The following is a 13770-nucleotide window of genomic DNA, read 5'->3' as shown; positions in this document are numbered from 1 at the left end:
ACAATATTCAAACTATATATTAGTATTATACTAATATTATCTAAATTCAATAATATAAATTCTATAAAACATAATCGATATAAAAAAATCAAATCACTAATCCATAATAACCTCAACCTTTTCAAAATAACTATTCAATTCCATATAAATATTCATTTTCATCATCAACCCCTCAACTTTCTTAAACTTTGCATTTGAGTCACCATTCATGAATTCTTCTTAGAATTCACATCAACTTTTTCATTTAGCTCAAAATGATCCTTCATCATTTTCACTTATCTCAAATCAAACACTAAAATTTCCAGAATTGTAGTATCATACTCAAATAGAACCTTCAGATTTATAAACTTGTAATTAAGTCCCCAAATTACCAAGTCTATTCTAATATAACCTTTAATCATCACCAAATTTGCACTTTGGTCCCAAATCAGCAGCATTCTAACTTAAAATTCATCATTAAATAATTAAATTTCAACATTGAATACTCATAATTGAACAACTACACATCAATTTCTCATAATTCCTAAAACTTGCAATATGGTGTTTTTTCTATCTCAAGGTTCCAAACTGATCCAATTCAATCTCCAAAGCATGTAAAATCAATCCAATATAAATTATGGACCATAGTAAATTTTTGAACATTTTCCCCTTAATATTTTCCCCATGGATGAATCTACTAAAGCAATTGGGATATACTTTTCATTTAATTTCAAGCACGAATTCAAGCTCTTGTAATTAAATTCATGCCATTTCAATCATCATAACATCAAATTCAATCAATTCCCAAGAAACCCTAGCTTCGTTGAAACTTGTATATGCTTATTTAGATGATTTTAATCATCACTCATGCTTGAAAATTAATCTACAACATCAATAACATAAAAATATTCATCAACTCTTCAAAATCCAACATTTTCTTCATCCACCCAATTCATAAAATTCATCATCCAATCATGATTTCTATGACATTTTTATACCAAATGATAGCGAATTTCAAGGGGATTAATTTTCTATCTAATAGCTTAATTCAAAAATCAAACATGGAAGCTTAAAAATCAAATTAAAAATTCCCCTTACCTAGATATGGAGGTTATGGAACAAGCTTGAAGAAGAGCTAAAAATTTTCTTGATTTTTCTTGCAATTATAGCTTAATACACTAGTTTAATTCCAATACAATTGAATTTAAAATTCAATTAATGAGAAATTATCATTTTACCCTCTATTAATTATGATAATTTCAACATGATATTGGAATATATTCCAATTTAATATTCAAAAGTCAAATATGAACCAATTAAAATCGATTGTCCACCTTTATCCATGCAATTTTTTGAAAATTGCAATTTAGTCATTAAATTTTACAATTTCAAGTTACTATGGAAAATTGACTTGAATTTCAATGATCAATGTTAAATTTCATTGTTCTAAATTATGGAAATAATATTTCCAACCATTTTGTACCATCCTTCAAATTTTCGTTAAATTTCAGTTCGATTCGATTATTTTATTTCTTATTAAACATTACTACTTTATAACTTTTAATACAAATCTTGAATCAAAATTCCAATTCCCAAAAAAATAATTTTTTAATAAACTATTCATCTATGGGATAAAATATATAACTTTTAAAATTTACATTTATGGTCCCTAAACTTTTACAAAGTTTATACTTTACAACTAAACTTTCAAAACTTACATTTTGGTCACTAATCAAAATTTGGGGTATTACAATTATTCCCCCTTAAAGAAAATTTGATCTTGAATTTTTCATACGTATTTTTATACTTGATGTAAAAAGTTGAGGAAATTTCTTTTTCATGTATTCATCTATGTGGAATCGTCTTGTTTCTCAGTTTTTTTACTCCATAAGCTAAGATCTTTACTAGTTCTTCTTTCGTACGAAAAGTATGGTTGAATTGTAATTTTTACCAATGTGACCACATGTGAAAGATCCTATCGATACTCTCGAAGCATCGATACTGACATACATTATGTATCTTGTCCATCTCTAGAGGTAATGCTAACTGGTAAGCTACGATACCAACTCTCTTTATAACCTCATACGGACCAATGAATCTCGTACTCAGTTTTTTTACGCCCGAATCGTTAAATCTGTAACACTCATAACACGTATATGCGAACCAATACGAGTTTCAGATGCCACATCATAAATTCAAAACATTTCTTTATTTAAACTGAGTAAAATTTTGTTTCATTCAAACTTCTCTAGTTTCATAACTTGAGCAATTATTATAAAATAATTATTCAAACAAAAACCATAATATTTATTTATACTATTAATTATATTTAATACTAACTATATTAAGAAATTGCAAAAATTCATTCTCGTATACATGACAGCTAAGACTTTTAGAACATAGTAGGATGTCATCATTGTTATCTGTAAATATTTCCTTGGTGATTGATGTCAAGATCGGCTTCTTACTTCTTTTCTTCCCTTTTTCTTACGCGAGTAAATCATCACACGATAAGTATACACTTAGTGAGGTAATCATATGAATATTTAAAACAATGTAACAAATAAATTTAAATGAATAACCATATTCCATGCAATATGATCACTTTACTTGTTTTCCAACCCTGTTACCATATATTAACATGATATAATCGGGTATAAAGTTTCTTACCAATATACTTTCCATTTATCCCATAAGCCTATAAGCTTATTTGCCAGATTATCATTTACTAACCAATAAACCATAGCCCAATTTAAACCCTAAAGACCCTGGGTATGTAACACCAATAACCCGTATAATTATACCAATACAGATTATAAATGTTATCTGTATTTCAAAAAAACCATTTCCACTTTTACAAGTGATTTAAAATTATTTTCTTAGAATGATAATTGATATTATAAAAATATCATATCATATAAATTATGTTTCATTATAATGAATTTAATTCAAAAGATTTTTTTATGAATAGTGAACAGTATCTGTGAATAGTAATAGTGAACAGTGGGGGAATCGGCTCCCTGTAGGGGGAATCGATACCCCATTTACATACTGGAAAATTTTGCTTAAAACGTGGTTACTGTTCATGCTACAATACTGCTACAGTAACTTTCGAAATTACATATAAATTCAATAAAATTCCATTTTGTTTACAAATTTGTTTAACAAAACAAATTAAACATTTATAAAATTACATGCCACTATTTAAATCAAATTCCATCATAGGATGTCTTACTGATATTGAAATATACCTTTCGATGCTTGATAACGCTCCGAACTCTTTATTTTATTACTGGCTTTTTACCTACGCATGAAAATCATCACACGCTAAGTATATACTTAGTGAGGCAATTTAAAACAATAAACAGTGCAATACAATTCATCCATGATTTTCAATGTCAAATTCAAAATGCCATAAAATCATTTTATTTGCATATCCAATATTTTACCATGATCAATATAATACAAAATCTTTTACCATTTATCCCATAAGCTCGTAAGCTTATTTTACCAAAATACTTACCATTTAAATTCCATAAGCTCGTAAGCTGATTTTATCAACATACTTGCCATTTAAATTCCATAAGCTCGAAAGCTTAATTTATCAATATACTTGCCATTATTCATAAGCTCGTAAGCTTATTTGCATACTTACCATTTATTAACCAATAAACCATATCTCATAGACGATAGCCCAATATAAAACCCCGAGGACCCTGGGTATTCGAGTAAAATACATGCACCGTGGTGCTAAACCTGCACTAAGCTTACGCCATAGTGCTAATCCGGATATGACACATAAGGTCATGCCCACCACCTACACTAAGCTTACGCTATAGTGCTAATCCGGACATGATACGTTAGGTCGTATCCACCTTACCGCACTTAGTGCCCTTTCACACTATAATGCTATTATAAACCAGCAGCTGCTATACTCTATGGCATGCCATCTATACCCTGTCCCTCAATGACTTACTTGGGCATATAGTCTATTTTATTAGATCCATCCATGGCAAAGTATATCATCAAATTTAACATTGGGCAGTTCATACCCGAAAACATTCATGGTAAAATATTACATTTTTCATAATCAATGCATTTTAATTTCATATTCTGACATATCAATGTCAATTTATAAAAATGATATAAAATCATGCCAATATAAATAAGGTCGACTTATCGCAAGTCTTCTTTATGATGTATAAAACATCCATGTATAATTTCATGCATGTATTGCACTCACCTTGACACTTTATGTCTTTCAAAAATATATGAGCCTCACTATTGTCCACCAAAAGCCCTTTTATATTGGATTTATTTCTATTACAAATTAATCACAATCTGTATATATCACCAATTCATAACGATACATACGTTAGTATTGTACTAAAATAAACATATCCCATAATAACTCCATTACTACCAAATATTAAACACTTAATAATTCCTTTTAACATTGGAACCAACCTTTCCAATTTACACAAAATGGTCCTTCACCATTTTATCACTTAAATTCTTAATACCAAAATTCCAGCATTGTATTTATTACCATTCAAATGCTTTTACAAATGCATACTTACATTTAAGTACCCCAACTATGCAATGTTGTACTTAAATCACAAATCTTTTCAAACTTCCAAAATAATCATTTTTCACATATAACACTCATTTAAAATCCAAACAACAATTTCTAGTGTAGTACATCAACTATACAACACTTATATAACAACCCATCAATTTTCCAGAATTTACAAATTTATCCTCAACTTTTCAAAACTTACGAAATGGTCCCCAATTTTTCTAAGGCTTGTAGAATACTTCCTTCATCATTTCCAACCCATATATAATTTTTCCATAATTTTTTCTCACTCAAACCATTCATGGCCGAAATTTAAAGAACAAGTTCTACAAAGATTAAACATGTTCTAATCATCATACGTACTTGAATATGAATCTACAACCTCTAAATCATCAAAATTAATCATCAATTTCATGATTCTTTATATGAACACAAACCCTTAGATTTGGGATCTTTGAAATCCAACAAGATTAGAAAGCAATATTAATACCAAATAATAGCGTTTTTCGCTTAGATCACTTTCCTATCTCACAACCTAACTCCAATTCCAAAGAAATTAGCTAAAAAAATGGAAAATAAAATATTTTCCTACCTTCAAGCTTTCTCACGTGAAGATGCTGGAGAAGATGAACACTTTGGCATGATATGTTTGATTGATATCATGCTTATATCCTTTAATTAATCATTTAATGAATATTAAATTCATTAAATTTGTTAAATACCAATTTAACCTTAATGAGACTTTATAATTACCAAAGAACCTAGATACTTATTCTTATCTCCATCCAAAATAGAGAAATATCAGCCTTATCATCTTATAATAGTCAAAGATGAACAAATTAGTCTTCCACTTTACCGTTTTGCCCTTGTAATTTCCAAAAATTACAATTTAGTCTCTTTAATCAAACAATTCAAGTTAAACCTGAAATTAAACCATTAAATATTATTTTCCAACATTTTAAAAAATGTGAAAATAATATTTTTATTTCTTATTTTCGTGACCCATTTGTATTTTTTCCAAAATTACATTTTGGTCCCTAAACTTTCTAAAGTTTAAACTTTGATCACCAAACTTTACCAAATTTATAATTTGGTCATTAAATAAATCCATTTATGAAATAAAATTCTTTTTGAGAAAAATCACCACTTAATTCCTTAAACTTTTCCCAATTTTCTACTTTGACCATCAAACTTTCAAATTTTTCATTTTGGTCATTATCTAAATTTTTGGGGTATTACAATTCTCCCATCCTTAAATAAAATCCGTCCTCTAATTTTAAAACTTTTTATGAAAACCTTAACTCCCCGTTTATAAGGATTGCACTTTCCATTGTAAATTTATAACCCTAATTTAGGGTTATACTAACTGGTAAGACATGCCCATGCCTTAACTGTAAATTTCTTGTGAATTTTGTAAAGATCATGCAAATCATTAGATTTTGAATCTGTTCAATCCAATTCTTCAACCTGATATGAATATGTCATCATCTCTTTCCCAAGTAACGTCCTCGTAACTATGATTTTGCAAAATTACTTTAACTAGAGAAATCATCTTGATACGCAGTTCATTGATTTCACAAGCTAAGATCCGAACTGGTTTTTATTTAAGTCAAATCTGGTCGGATCTTAATTTCCTCTGATGAAATGATATGTGAAAGATCTGATCGATACTTTATAAAAATTGACACATGAACAATATCGTGTACTTTGTCCAACTCTGGTTCTCAATTACCTCTAGAGTTAATGTTAACTGATAAACCATCAGTCTAACTCTTTTTAGTATCTCATAAAGTCCAATGAATCTTAGACTTAAATTTTCCTTTGCACTCAAAACACAATTTTTTTTCTAAGGAAATAATTTAAGAAAAACTTTATCACCTTAATGAAATTCAATCTCTTTTTGCTTCAAGTCTGCATAAAACTTTTGCCGATCAAATGTCATCCTGAGATTATCTTTACTTTATCCTCAACCTCTTTCAATAAATCTGGTCAACCAGATTTTGATCTTTTAACTCGAATAAATTTAATGAGATTCAACATTTTTTTCCCATATAAAATTTCATACTGAGCCATATTGATGCTCAATTGGTAACTGTTATTGTAGACATATTCTTCTAAAATCCAATACTTTTCTTTTACTATGATTCCTTGGAATCAATCACACATGCACTCAACATATCTTCTAATACCTGAATAGTACTTTCTGACTTACCATCCGTCTGTGAATGAAAGTCGTACTAAAATTCAATAAAATACCCAAAACTTTATGCAATTATTTCTAAAATCTTTAAAATGAACTTTGAATCCTTGTCCGATATAATGGATATTGCATTCCATGTATTCGAACTATTTCTCAATTTATACAACTCTGTATATTTATCCAATGCATGGTCTATTCGCATCAAAATGAAATGTGTCGATTTAATTAACCGATCACTATCACTCAAATTGAATCCTATAACAAAATCCATAGTGACTCTTTACTATTTCTACTTTGAAATAGAAATCAGTTGCAACAATTACGAAAGCACTTGATTCTCAACTTTTACTTGTTAACATGTCAATCATGTAGCAACAACCCAATAATGTTTTTTTTCATACCTGCCATCAAAATGACTCTTTACATTCTGATACATTTTGTTCCCACTTGTATACATAGTCAGTGGACTATAGTTTGCTTCAGAAAGAATATCTTTCATTAACTCATCATCATGAAGAATACAAATTCTTTCTCGATGAAATAAACACCCATCAGAGTTGACTTCAAAGTCTTTAGTCTCGCATTTTTCACAAGTGAAATATTTTTTTTTCATCTCTCATTTTTATTTTCTTTTCATTTTCTATTTTTTTTCATTTTTTTCTATTTTCTTTTCTTTTTCTATTTCTTCATTTTTTTTTCTTATATAATTTTTTTTAGCTCTTATGCCATATGTCGAGACAACATGACTAAGAAAATCAACTTCTGATAGCCAAAACTCACACTGCGATACTTTAGCATATAACTTTTTATCCTTAAATATTTCAAGTACAATACGAAGATAAGCCTCATGCTCTATCTTTGTGTATTCGAGTATACTCGAATGTCATCAATACAACCACCTCAAATTAATCCAAGTAAAATTGAAATACTTGATTCATCAATTCTATGAATGCTACCTTAGCATTTTTCAAACCAAACGGCTTTACTACGAACTCGTAGTGTCTATACCGTTTCTTGAAAACTATCTTTGGAACATCTTTCTCTTTAAAATTTAACTGGTGATATCCCATTCGAATATCAAATTTAGAAAACATTGTTGCTCCTTTTAAGCTGATCAGAGAAGTCTTCAATCCTCAAAATAGGATATTTGTTCTTGATAGTTACTTTATTTAACTATCGATAATCTATGCATAATTGCATATATCCATTTTTTTAACAATACTGGTTTACCCCAAAGGTAAAATATTCAGTCTAATGCATCCTCAATCTACAATTCTTGCAATTGGTTCTTTATTTTCTTAACTCAATCGTAATCATTCAATATGAACCCATAAATACAAGATTAATGCCTTGATAACTATCAATATTAAATTCCACCTCTCAATTTGGAGGTAACCCAAATAATAAATCTAGAAAGATATATGGAAATTCCCGAGTTACGAAAATATCATATGATTTTACTTCAGATACTTGAGTATCTATCACCTTAGCTACAAAAGCTATGCATCCTTTTTACATCATCTTAATCGCAACCATTGCTAATATTACTAATTGATGATTTCACTTTTCATCAATCATTAAATTTTTTAATTTCTTTGTTTTTTTCGAAATTAATTGCTTCTTGCGACCATTAATCCAACCTAAATGCAGAAACAACCAACTCATGATCAGAATGATCTAAAACTCGTTAATGATAATCCCATCGGATTCATCAGGAACATAGTCTCCTGAATCTTTATCGAACATTTACTATTTATCCGACTAACACTTGTATCATGACCGTGACCTATGGGACTTCTGTTATAATATCACTCGACATCAAGTAGAATTGAATATTTCTACTTTGGAATTCCTTATTTCATTCTTAAGGAAATATTTATAACTTTTCCAGATCCATAGAAATTATTCTTGAGCAATTGCAACATTTTCAATCTCAAATGAAAATTTCAATGTTCACATCGCTCAATAAGAAAACTTGATAAATTTGTAGTAATAATTTCATAGCAATTAATGCTAAAATCACACTAGTAAACAAATTTACTCTTTTTCTTATCATTACGAACTTGACACTTTTCAAGTTCTTGAGAATCCATCTCAATCTAAAAAATAATTCATTTCAGCATGGAAGGTTAGACAATCCATTTTCCCACATTTACCTATACAATGTAACTCTATCAAGTTTTATAGACTTGATATCCATTCTCAATCCAACTCTAAACCATTTGATTCACCAATAACTCAATTTTTTTAAGCTTTTAGCGGAAATCATATTTACCGCTTATCCAATTTCTCTTACTCAAATCAACAATGATTTAAACAATTTAATGCTTAGCTTAAATATTTCTCACTTATTAAAGCTTACTTAGAGAAAACTCAGAATCATCACTAGATTCAAAAATCTCCTATGAATCCTTATCTGATTCAACTTTTCTTATAAGTCGTTCAAACATTTTAATCAATTCTTTCAATTCATAAACTTTGTTAAACACTGGGGCATTTCTTCCACAAAATGGAGAAAAATCCCTTATAACATCCACCCTTCTAAGGTGTTTTACATAAATCATGTCAGTTCCCTTTTTCATCGATTTCAATCTCAACCTTCTTTTCAACATTTTTAACTTTATTACCTTTGTCATTAATTCTAATATCTGAACATAGTCAGAATCATCATACATCAGTAAAGAATAACTTTACTCCCAATAAGCATCGTCACAATATATACAAATATCAGTAACTTTTGACATCCTAGTGGCATGTATATACTTTTTAACTCAAAACAACCTCGATTTAGTCCTAGAATCGGCTAAACCTGTAGCTCTGATACCAATAAATGTAACACCCATAACCCGTATAATTATACCTATATAGATTATAGATGTTATCTGTATTTCAAAAAAAAAACCATTTCCACTTTTACAAGTGATTTAAAATTTATTTTCTTAGAATGATAATTGATATTATAAAAATATCATATCATATAAATTATGTTTCATTATAATGAATTTAATTCAAAATATTTTTTTATGAATAGTGAACAGTATCCATGAACAGTAACAGTGAACAGTGACGATGAACAGTGGGGGAATCGGCTCCCTATAGGGGGAATCGATACCCCATTTACATACTAGAAAATTTTCCTTAAAATGTGGTTAGTGTTCATGCTACAATATTGTTACAGTAACTTTCGAAATTACATATAAATTCAATAAAATTCCATTTTGTTTACAAATTTGTTTAACAAAACAAATTAAACATTTATAAAAGTACATGCCACTATTTAAATCAAATTCCATCATAGGATGTCTTACTGATATTGAAATATACCTCTCGATGCTTGATGACGCTCCGAACTCTTTATTCTATTACTGGCTTTTTACTTATACGTGAAAATCATTACACGCTAAGTATATACTTAGTGAGGCAATTTAAAATAGTAAATAGTGCAATACAATTCATCCATGATTTTCAATGTCAAATTCAAAATGCCATAAAATCATTTTATTTGCATATTCAATATTTTACCATGATCAATATAATACAAAATCTTTTACCATTTATCTCATAAGCTCGTAAGCTTATTTTACCAAAATACTTACCATTTAAATTCCATAAGCTCGTAAGCTTATTTTACCAAAATACTTACCATTTAAATTTCATAAGCTCGTAAGCTTATTTTATCAACATACTTGCCATTTAAATTCCATAAGCTCGAAAGCTTAATTTATCAATATACTTGCCAGTATTCATAAGCTCGTAAGCTTATTTGCATACTTACCATTTATTAACCAATAAACCATAACTCATAGACAATAGCCCAATATAAAACCCCGAGGACTCTGGGTATTCGAGTAAAATACATGCACCGTAGTGCTAAACCTGCACTAAGCTTACGCCATAGTGCTAATCGGGATATGACACATAAGGTCGTGCCCACCACCTACACTAAGCTTACGCTATAGTGCTAATCCGGACATGATACATTAGGTCGTATCCACCTTACCACACTTAGTGCCCTTTCACACTATAATGCTATTATAAACCAGCAACTGCTATACTCTATGGCATGCCAACTATACCCTGTCCCTCAATGACTTACTTGGGCATATAGTCTATTTTATTAGATCCATCCATGGCAAAGTATATCATCAAATTTAACATTGGGCAGTTCATACCCGAAAACATTCATGGTAAAATATCACATTTTTCATATTTAATGTATTTTAATTTCATACTCTGACATATCAATGTCAATTTATAAAAATGATATAAAATCATACCAATATAAACAAGGTCGACGTATCGCAAGTCTTCCTTATGATGTATAAAATATCCATGTATAATTTCATGCATGTATTGCACTCACCTTGACACTTTATGTCTTTCACAAATATATGAGCCTCACTATTGTCCGCCAAAAGCCCTTTTATACTTGATTTCTTTCGATTACAAATCAATCACAATCTGTATATATCACCAATTCATAACAATACATATGTTAGTATTGTACTAAAATAAGCATATCCCATAATAACTCCATTACTACCAAATATTAAACACTTAATAATTCCTTTTAACATTGGAACCAACCTTTCCAATTTACACAAAATGGTTCTTCACCATTTTATCACTTAAATTCTTAATACCAAAATTCCAGCATTATATTTATTACCATTCAAACGCTTTTACAAAGGCATACTTACATATAAGTACCCCAACTATGCAATGTTGTCCTTAAATCACAAATCTTTTCAAACTTCCAAAATAATCATTTTTCACATATAACATTCATTTAAAATCCAAACAACAATTTCTAGTGTAGTACATCAACTATACAACACTTATATAACAACCCATCAATTTTCCAGAATTTACGAATTTATCCTCAACTTTTCAAAACTTACGAAATGGTCTCCAATTTTTCTAAGGCTTGTAGAATACTTCCTTCATCATTTCCAACCCATATATAATTTTTCCATAATTTTTTCTCACTCAAACCATTCATGGCCGAAATTTAAAGAACAAGTTCTAAAAATATTAAAAATGTTCTAATCATCATACATACTTGAATATGAATCTAGAACCTCTAAATCATCAAAATTAATCATCAATTTCATGATTCGTTATATGAACACAAACCCTTAGATTTGAGATCTTTGAAATCCAACAAGATTAGAAAGCAATATTAATACAAAATAATAGCGTTTTTCGCTTAGATCATTTTCCTATCTCACAACCTAACTTCAATTCCAAAGAAATTAGCTCAAAAATGGAAAATAAAATATTTTCATACCTTCAAGCTTTCTCACGTGAAGATGCTGGAGAAGATGAACACTTTGGCATGATATGTTTGATTGATATCATGCTTATATCCTTTAATTAATCATTTAATGAATATTAAATTCATTAAATTTGTTAAATACCAATTTAACCTTAATGAGACTTTATAATTACCAAAGAACCTAGATACTTATTCTTATCTCCATCCAAAATAGAGAAATATCAGCCTTATCATCTTATAATAGTCAAAGATGAACAAATTAGTCTTCCACTTTACCGTTTTACCCTTGCAATTTCCAAAAATTGTAATTCAGTCACTTTAATCAAACAATTCAAGTTAAACCTGAAATTAAACTATTAAATATTATTTTCCAACATTTTAAAAAATTTGAAAATAATATTTTTATTTCTTATTTTCGTGACCCGTTTGTATTTTTTCCAAAATTACATTTTGGTCCTAAACTTTCAAATGTTTAAACTTTGATCACCAAACTTTACCAAATTTATAATTTGGTCATTAAATAAATCCATTTATGAAATAAAATTCTTTTTGAGAAAAATCACCACTTAATTCCTTAAACTTTTCCCAATTTTCTACTTTGACCATCAAACTTTTAAATTTTGCATTTTGGTCATTATCTAAATTTTTGGGGTATTACAGGGTACACGAGTCGATTATATGCACCATAGTGCTAAACCTACACTAAGTGTATGCTCTAGGGCTAATCTGGATATGATACATAAGGTTGTGCCCACCGCCTACACTAGGTTTACACTCTCGTGCTAATCCGAATATGATACGTAGGGGTCGTGCCCACCACCTACACTAGGTTTACACTTTAGTGCTAATATAAACCCGCAACTGCTATACTCTATGTCATGCCAACTATACCCTGTCCCTCAATGACTTACTTAAGCATATAGTCTATTTTTTTTCCATCCAGGGAAAAGTATGTTATCATAATTTAACATTGGGAAATTCATACCCAAAATAACATTCGCAAACATATAATAACCAGTGATCAATGCCTGTTATTTTCAACCTTTGACATATTTAGAATATGTCAAATATATGATAAATGACATAAATATCATGTAAATATAAACAACGTAGACTTATCGTAAGTTCTACTCAATGATGTATAAAATATCCACGTATCATGTTATGTATGCATTGCACTCATTTTCACATTATATGCAAGTCAAAATATAGGTCTAACTAAGTTTTAACTTGATCCTTTACTTCTAATTTGGTTAAAACCAAAATTTCTCGTAATTTCATATCACAACAATTTGCACTACCTTAAAAGAAACATCATTCTGAATTAATCTACTCCTCTAAAAATTATTCCATTTATACCAATGGAAACCAGACTCAAATACAAAACTATCCATATAACGAAATCCTTGTAGTTAAATTTGTACAATTTATTGTAAATTTTTAAAGTTGACCGACAGAATCTGTTATGAGCAGAATATGCTGCCCCTTTTTCTGACCTATCATCGGTTAAAAATTCATATATTTTTGTATACACTTTGAAATACGTTTCCGTTTGTTATAAACAAAACTAAACTGATATAAGAATACAAATGTATAAAATTTATCCTCTAATCATTTTTTTAGAATTTATGGTGATTTTCTAAACTTACTGTACAAAACATAAATTCTAAGCAGATTTTACCAATTTGCATTTTCAACATGTTCACTCATTCTATTATTTCACCAAATGCACAT

This window comes from Hibiscus syriacus, unplaced genomic scaffold (genome assembly GCF_006381635.1).
Source record: "Hibiscus syriacus cultivar Baekdansim isolate YM2019G1 unplaced genomic scaffold, ASM638163v2 tig00110831_pilon, whole genome shotgun sequence".
Taxonomy (NCBI): domain Eukaryota; kingdom Viridiplantae; phylum Streptophyta; class Magnoliopsida; order Malvales; family Malvaceae; genus Hibiscus; species Hibiscus syriacus.
Note: the sequence above shows the minus strand (reverse complement) of the source record.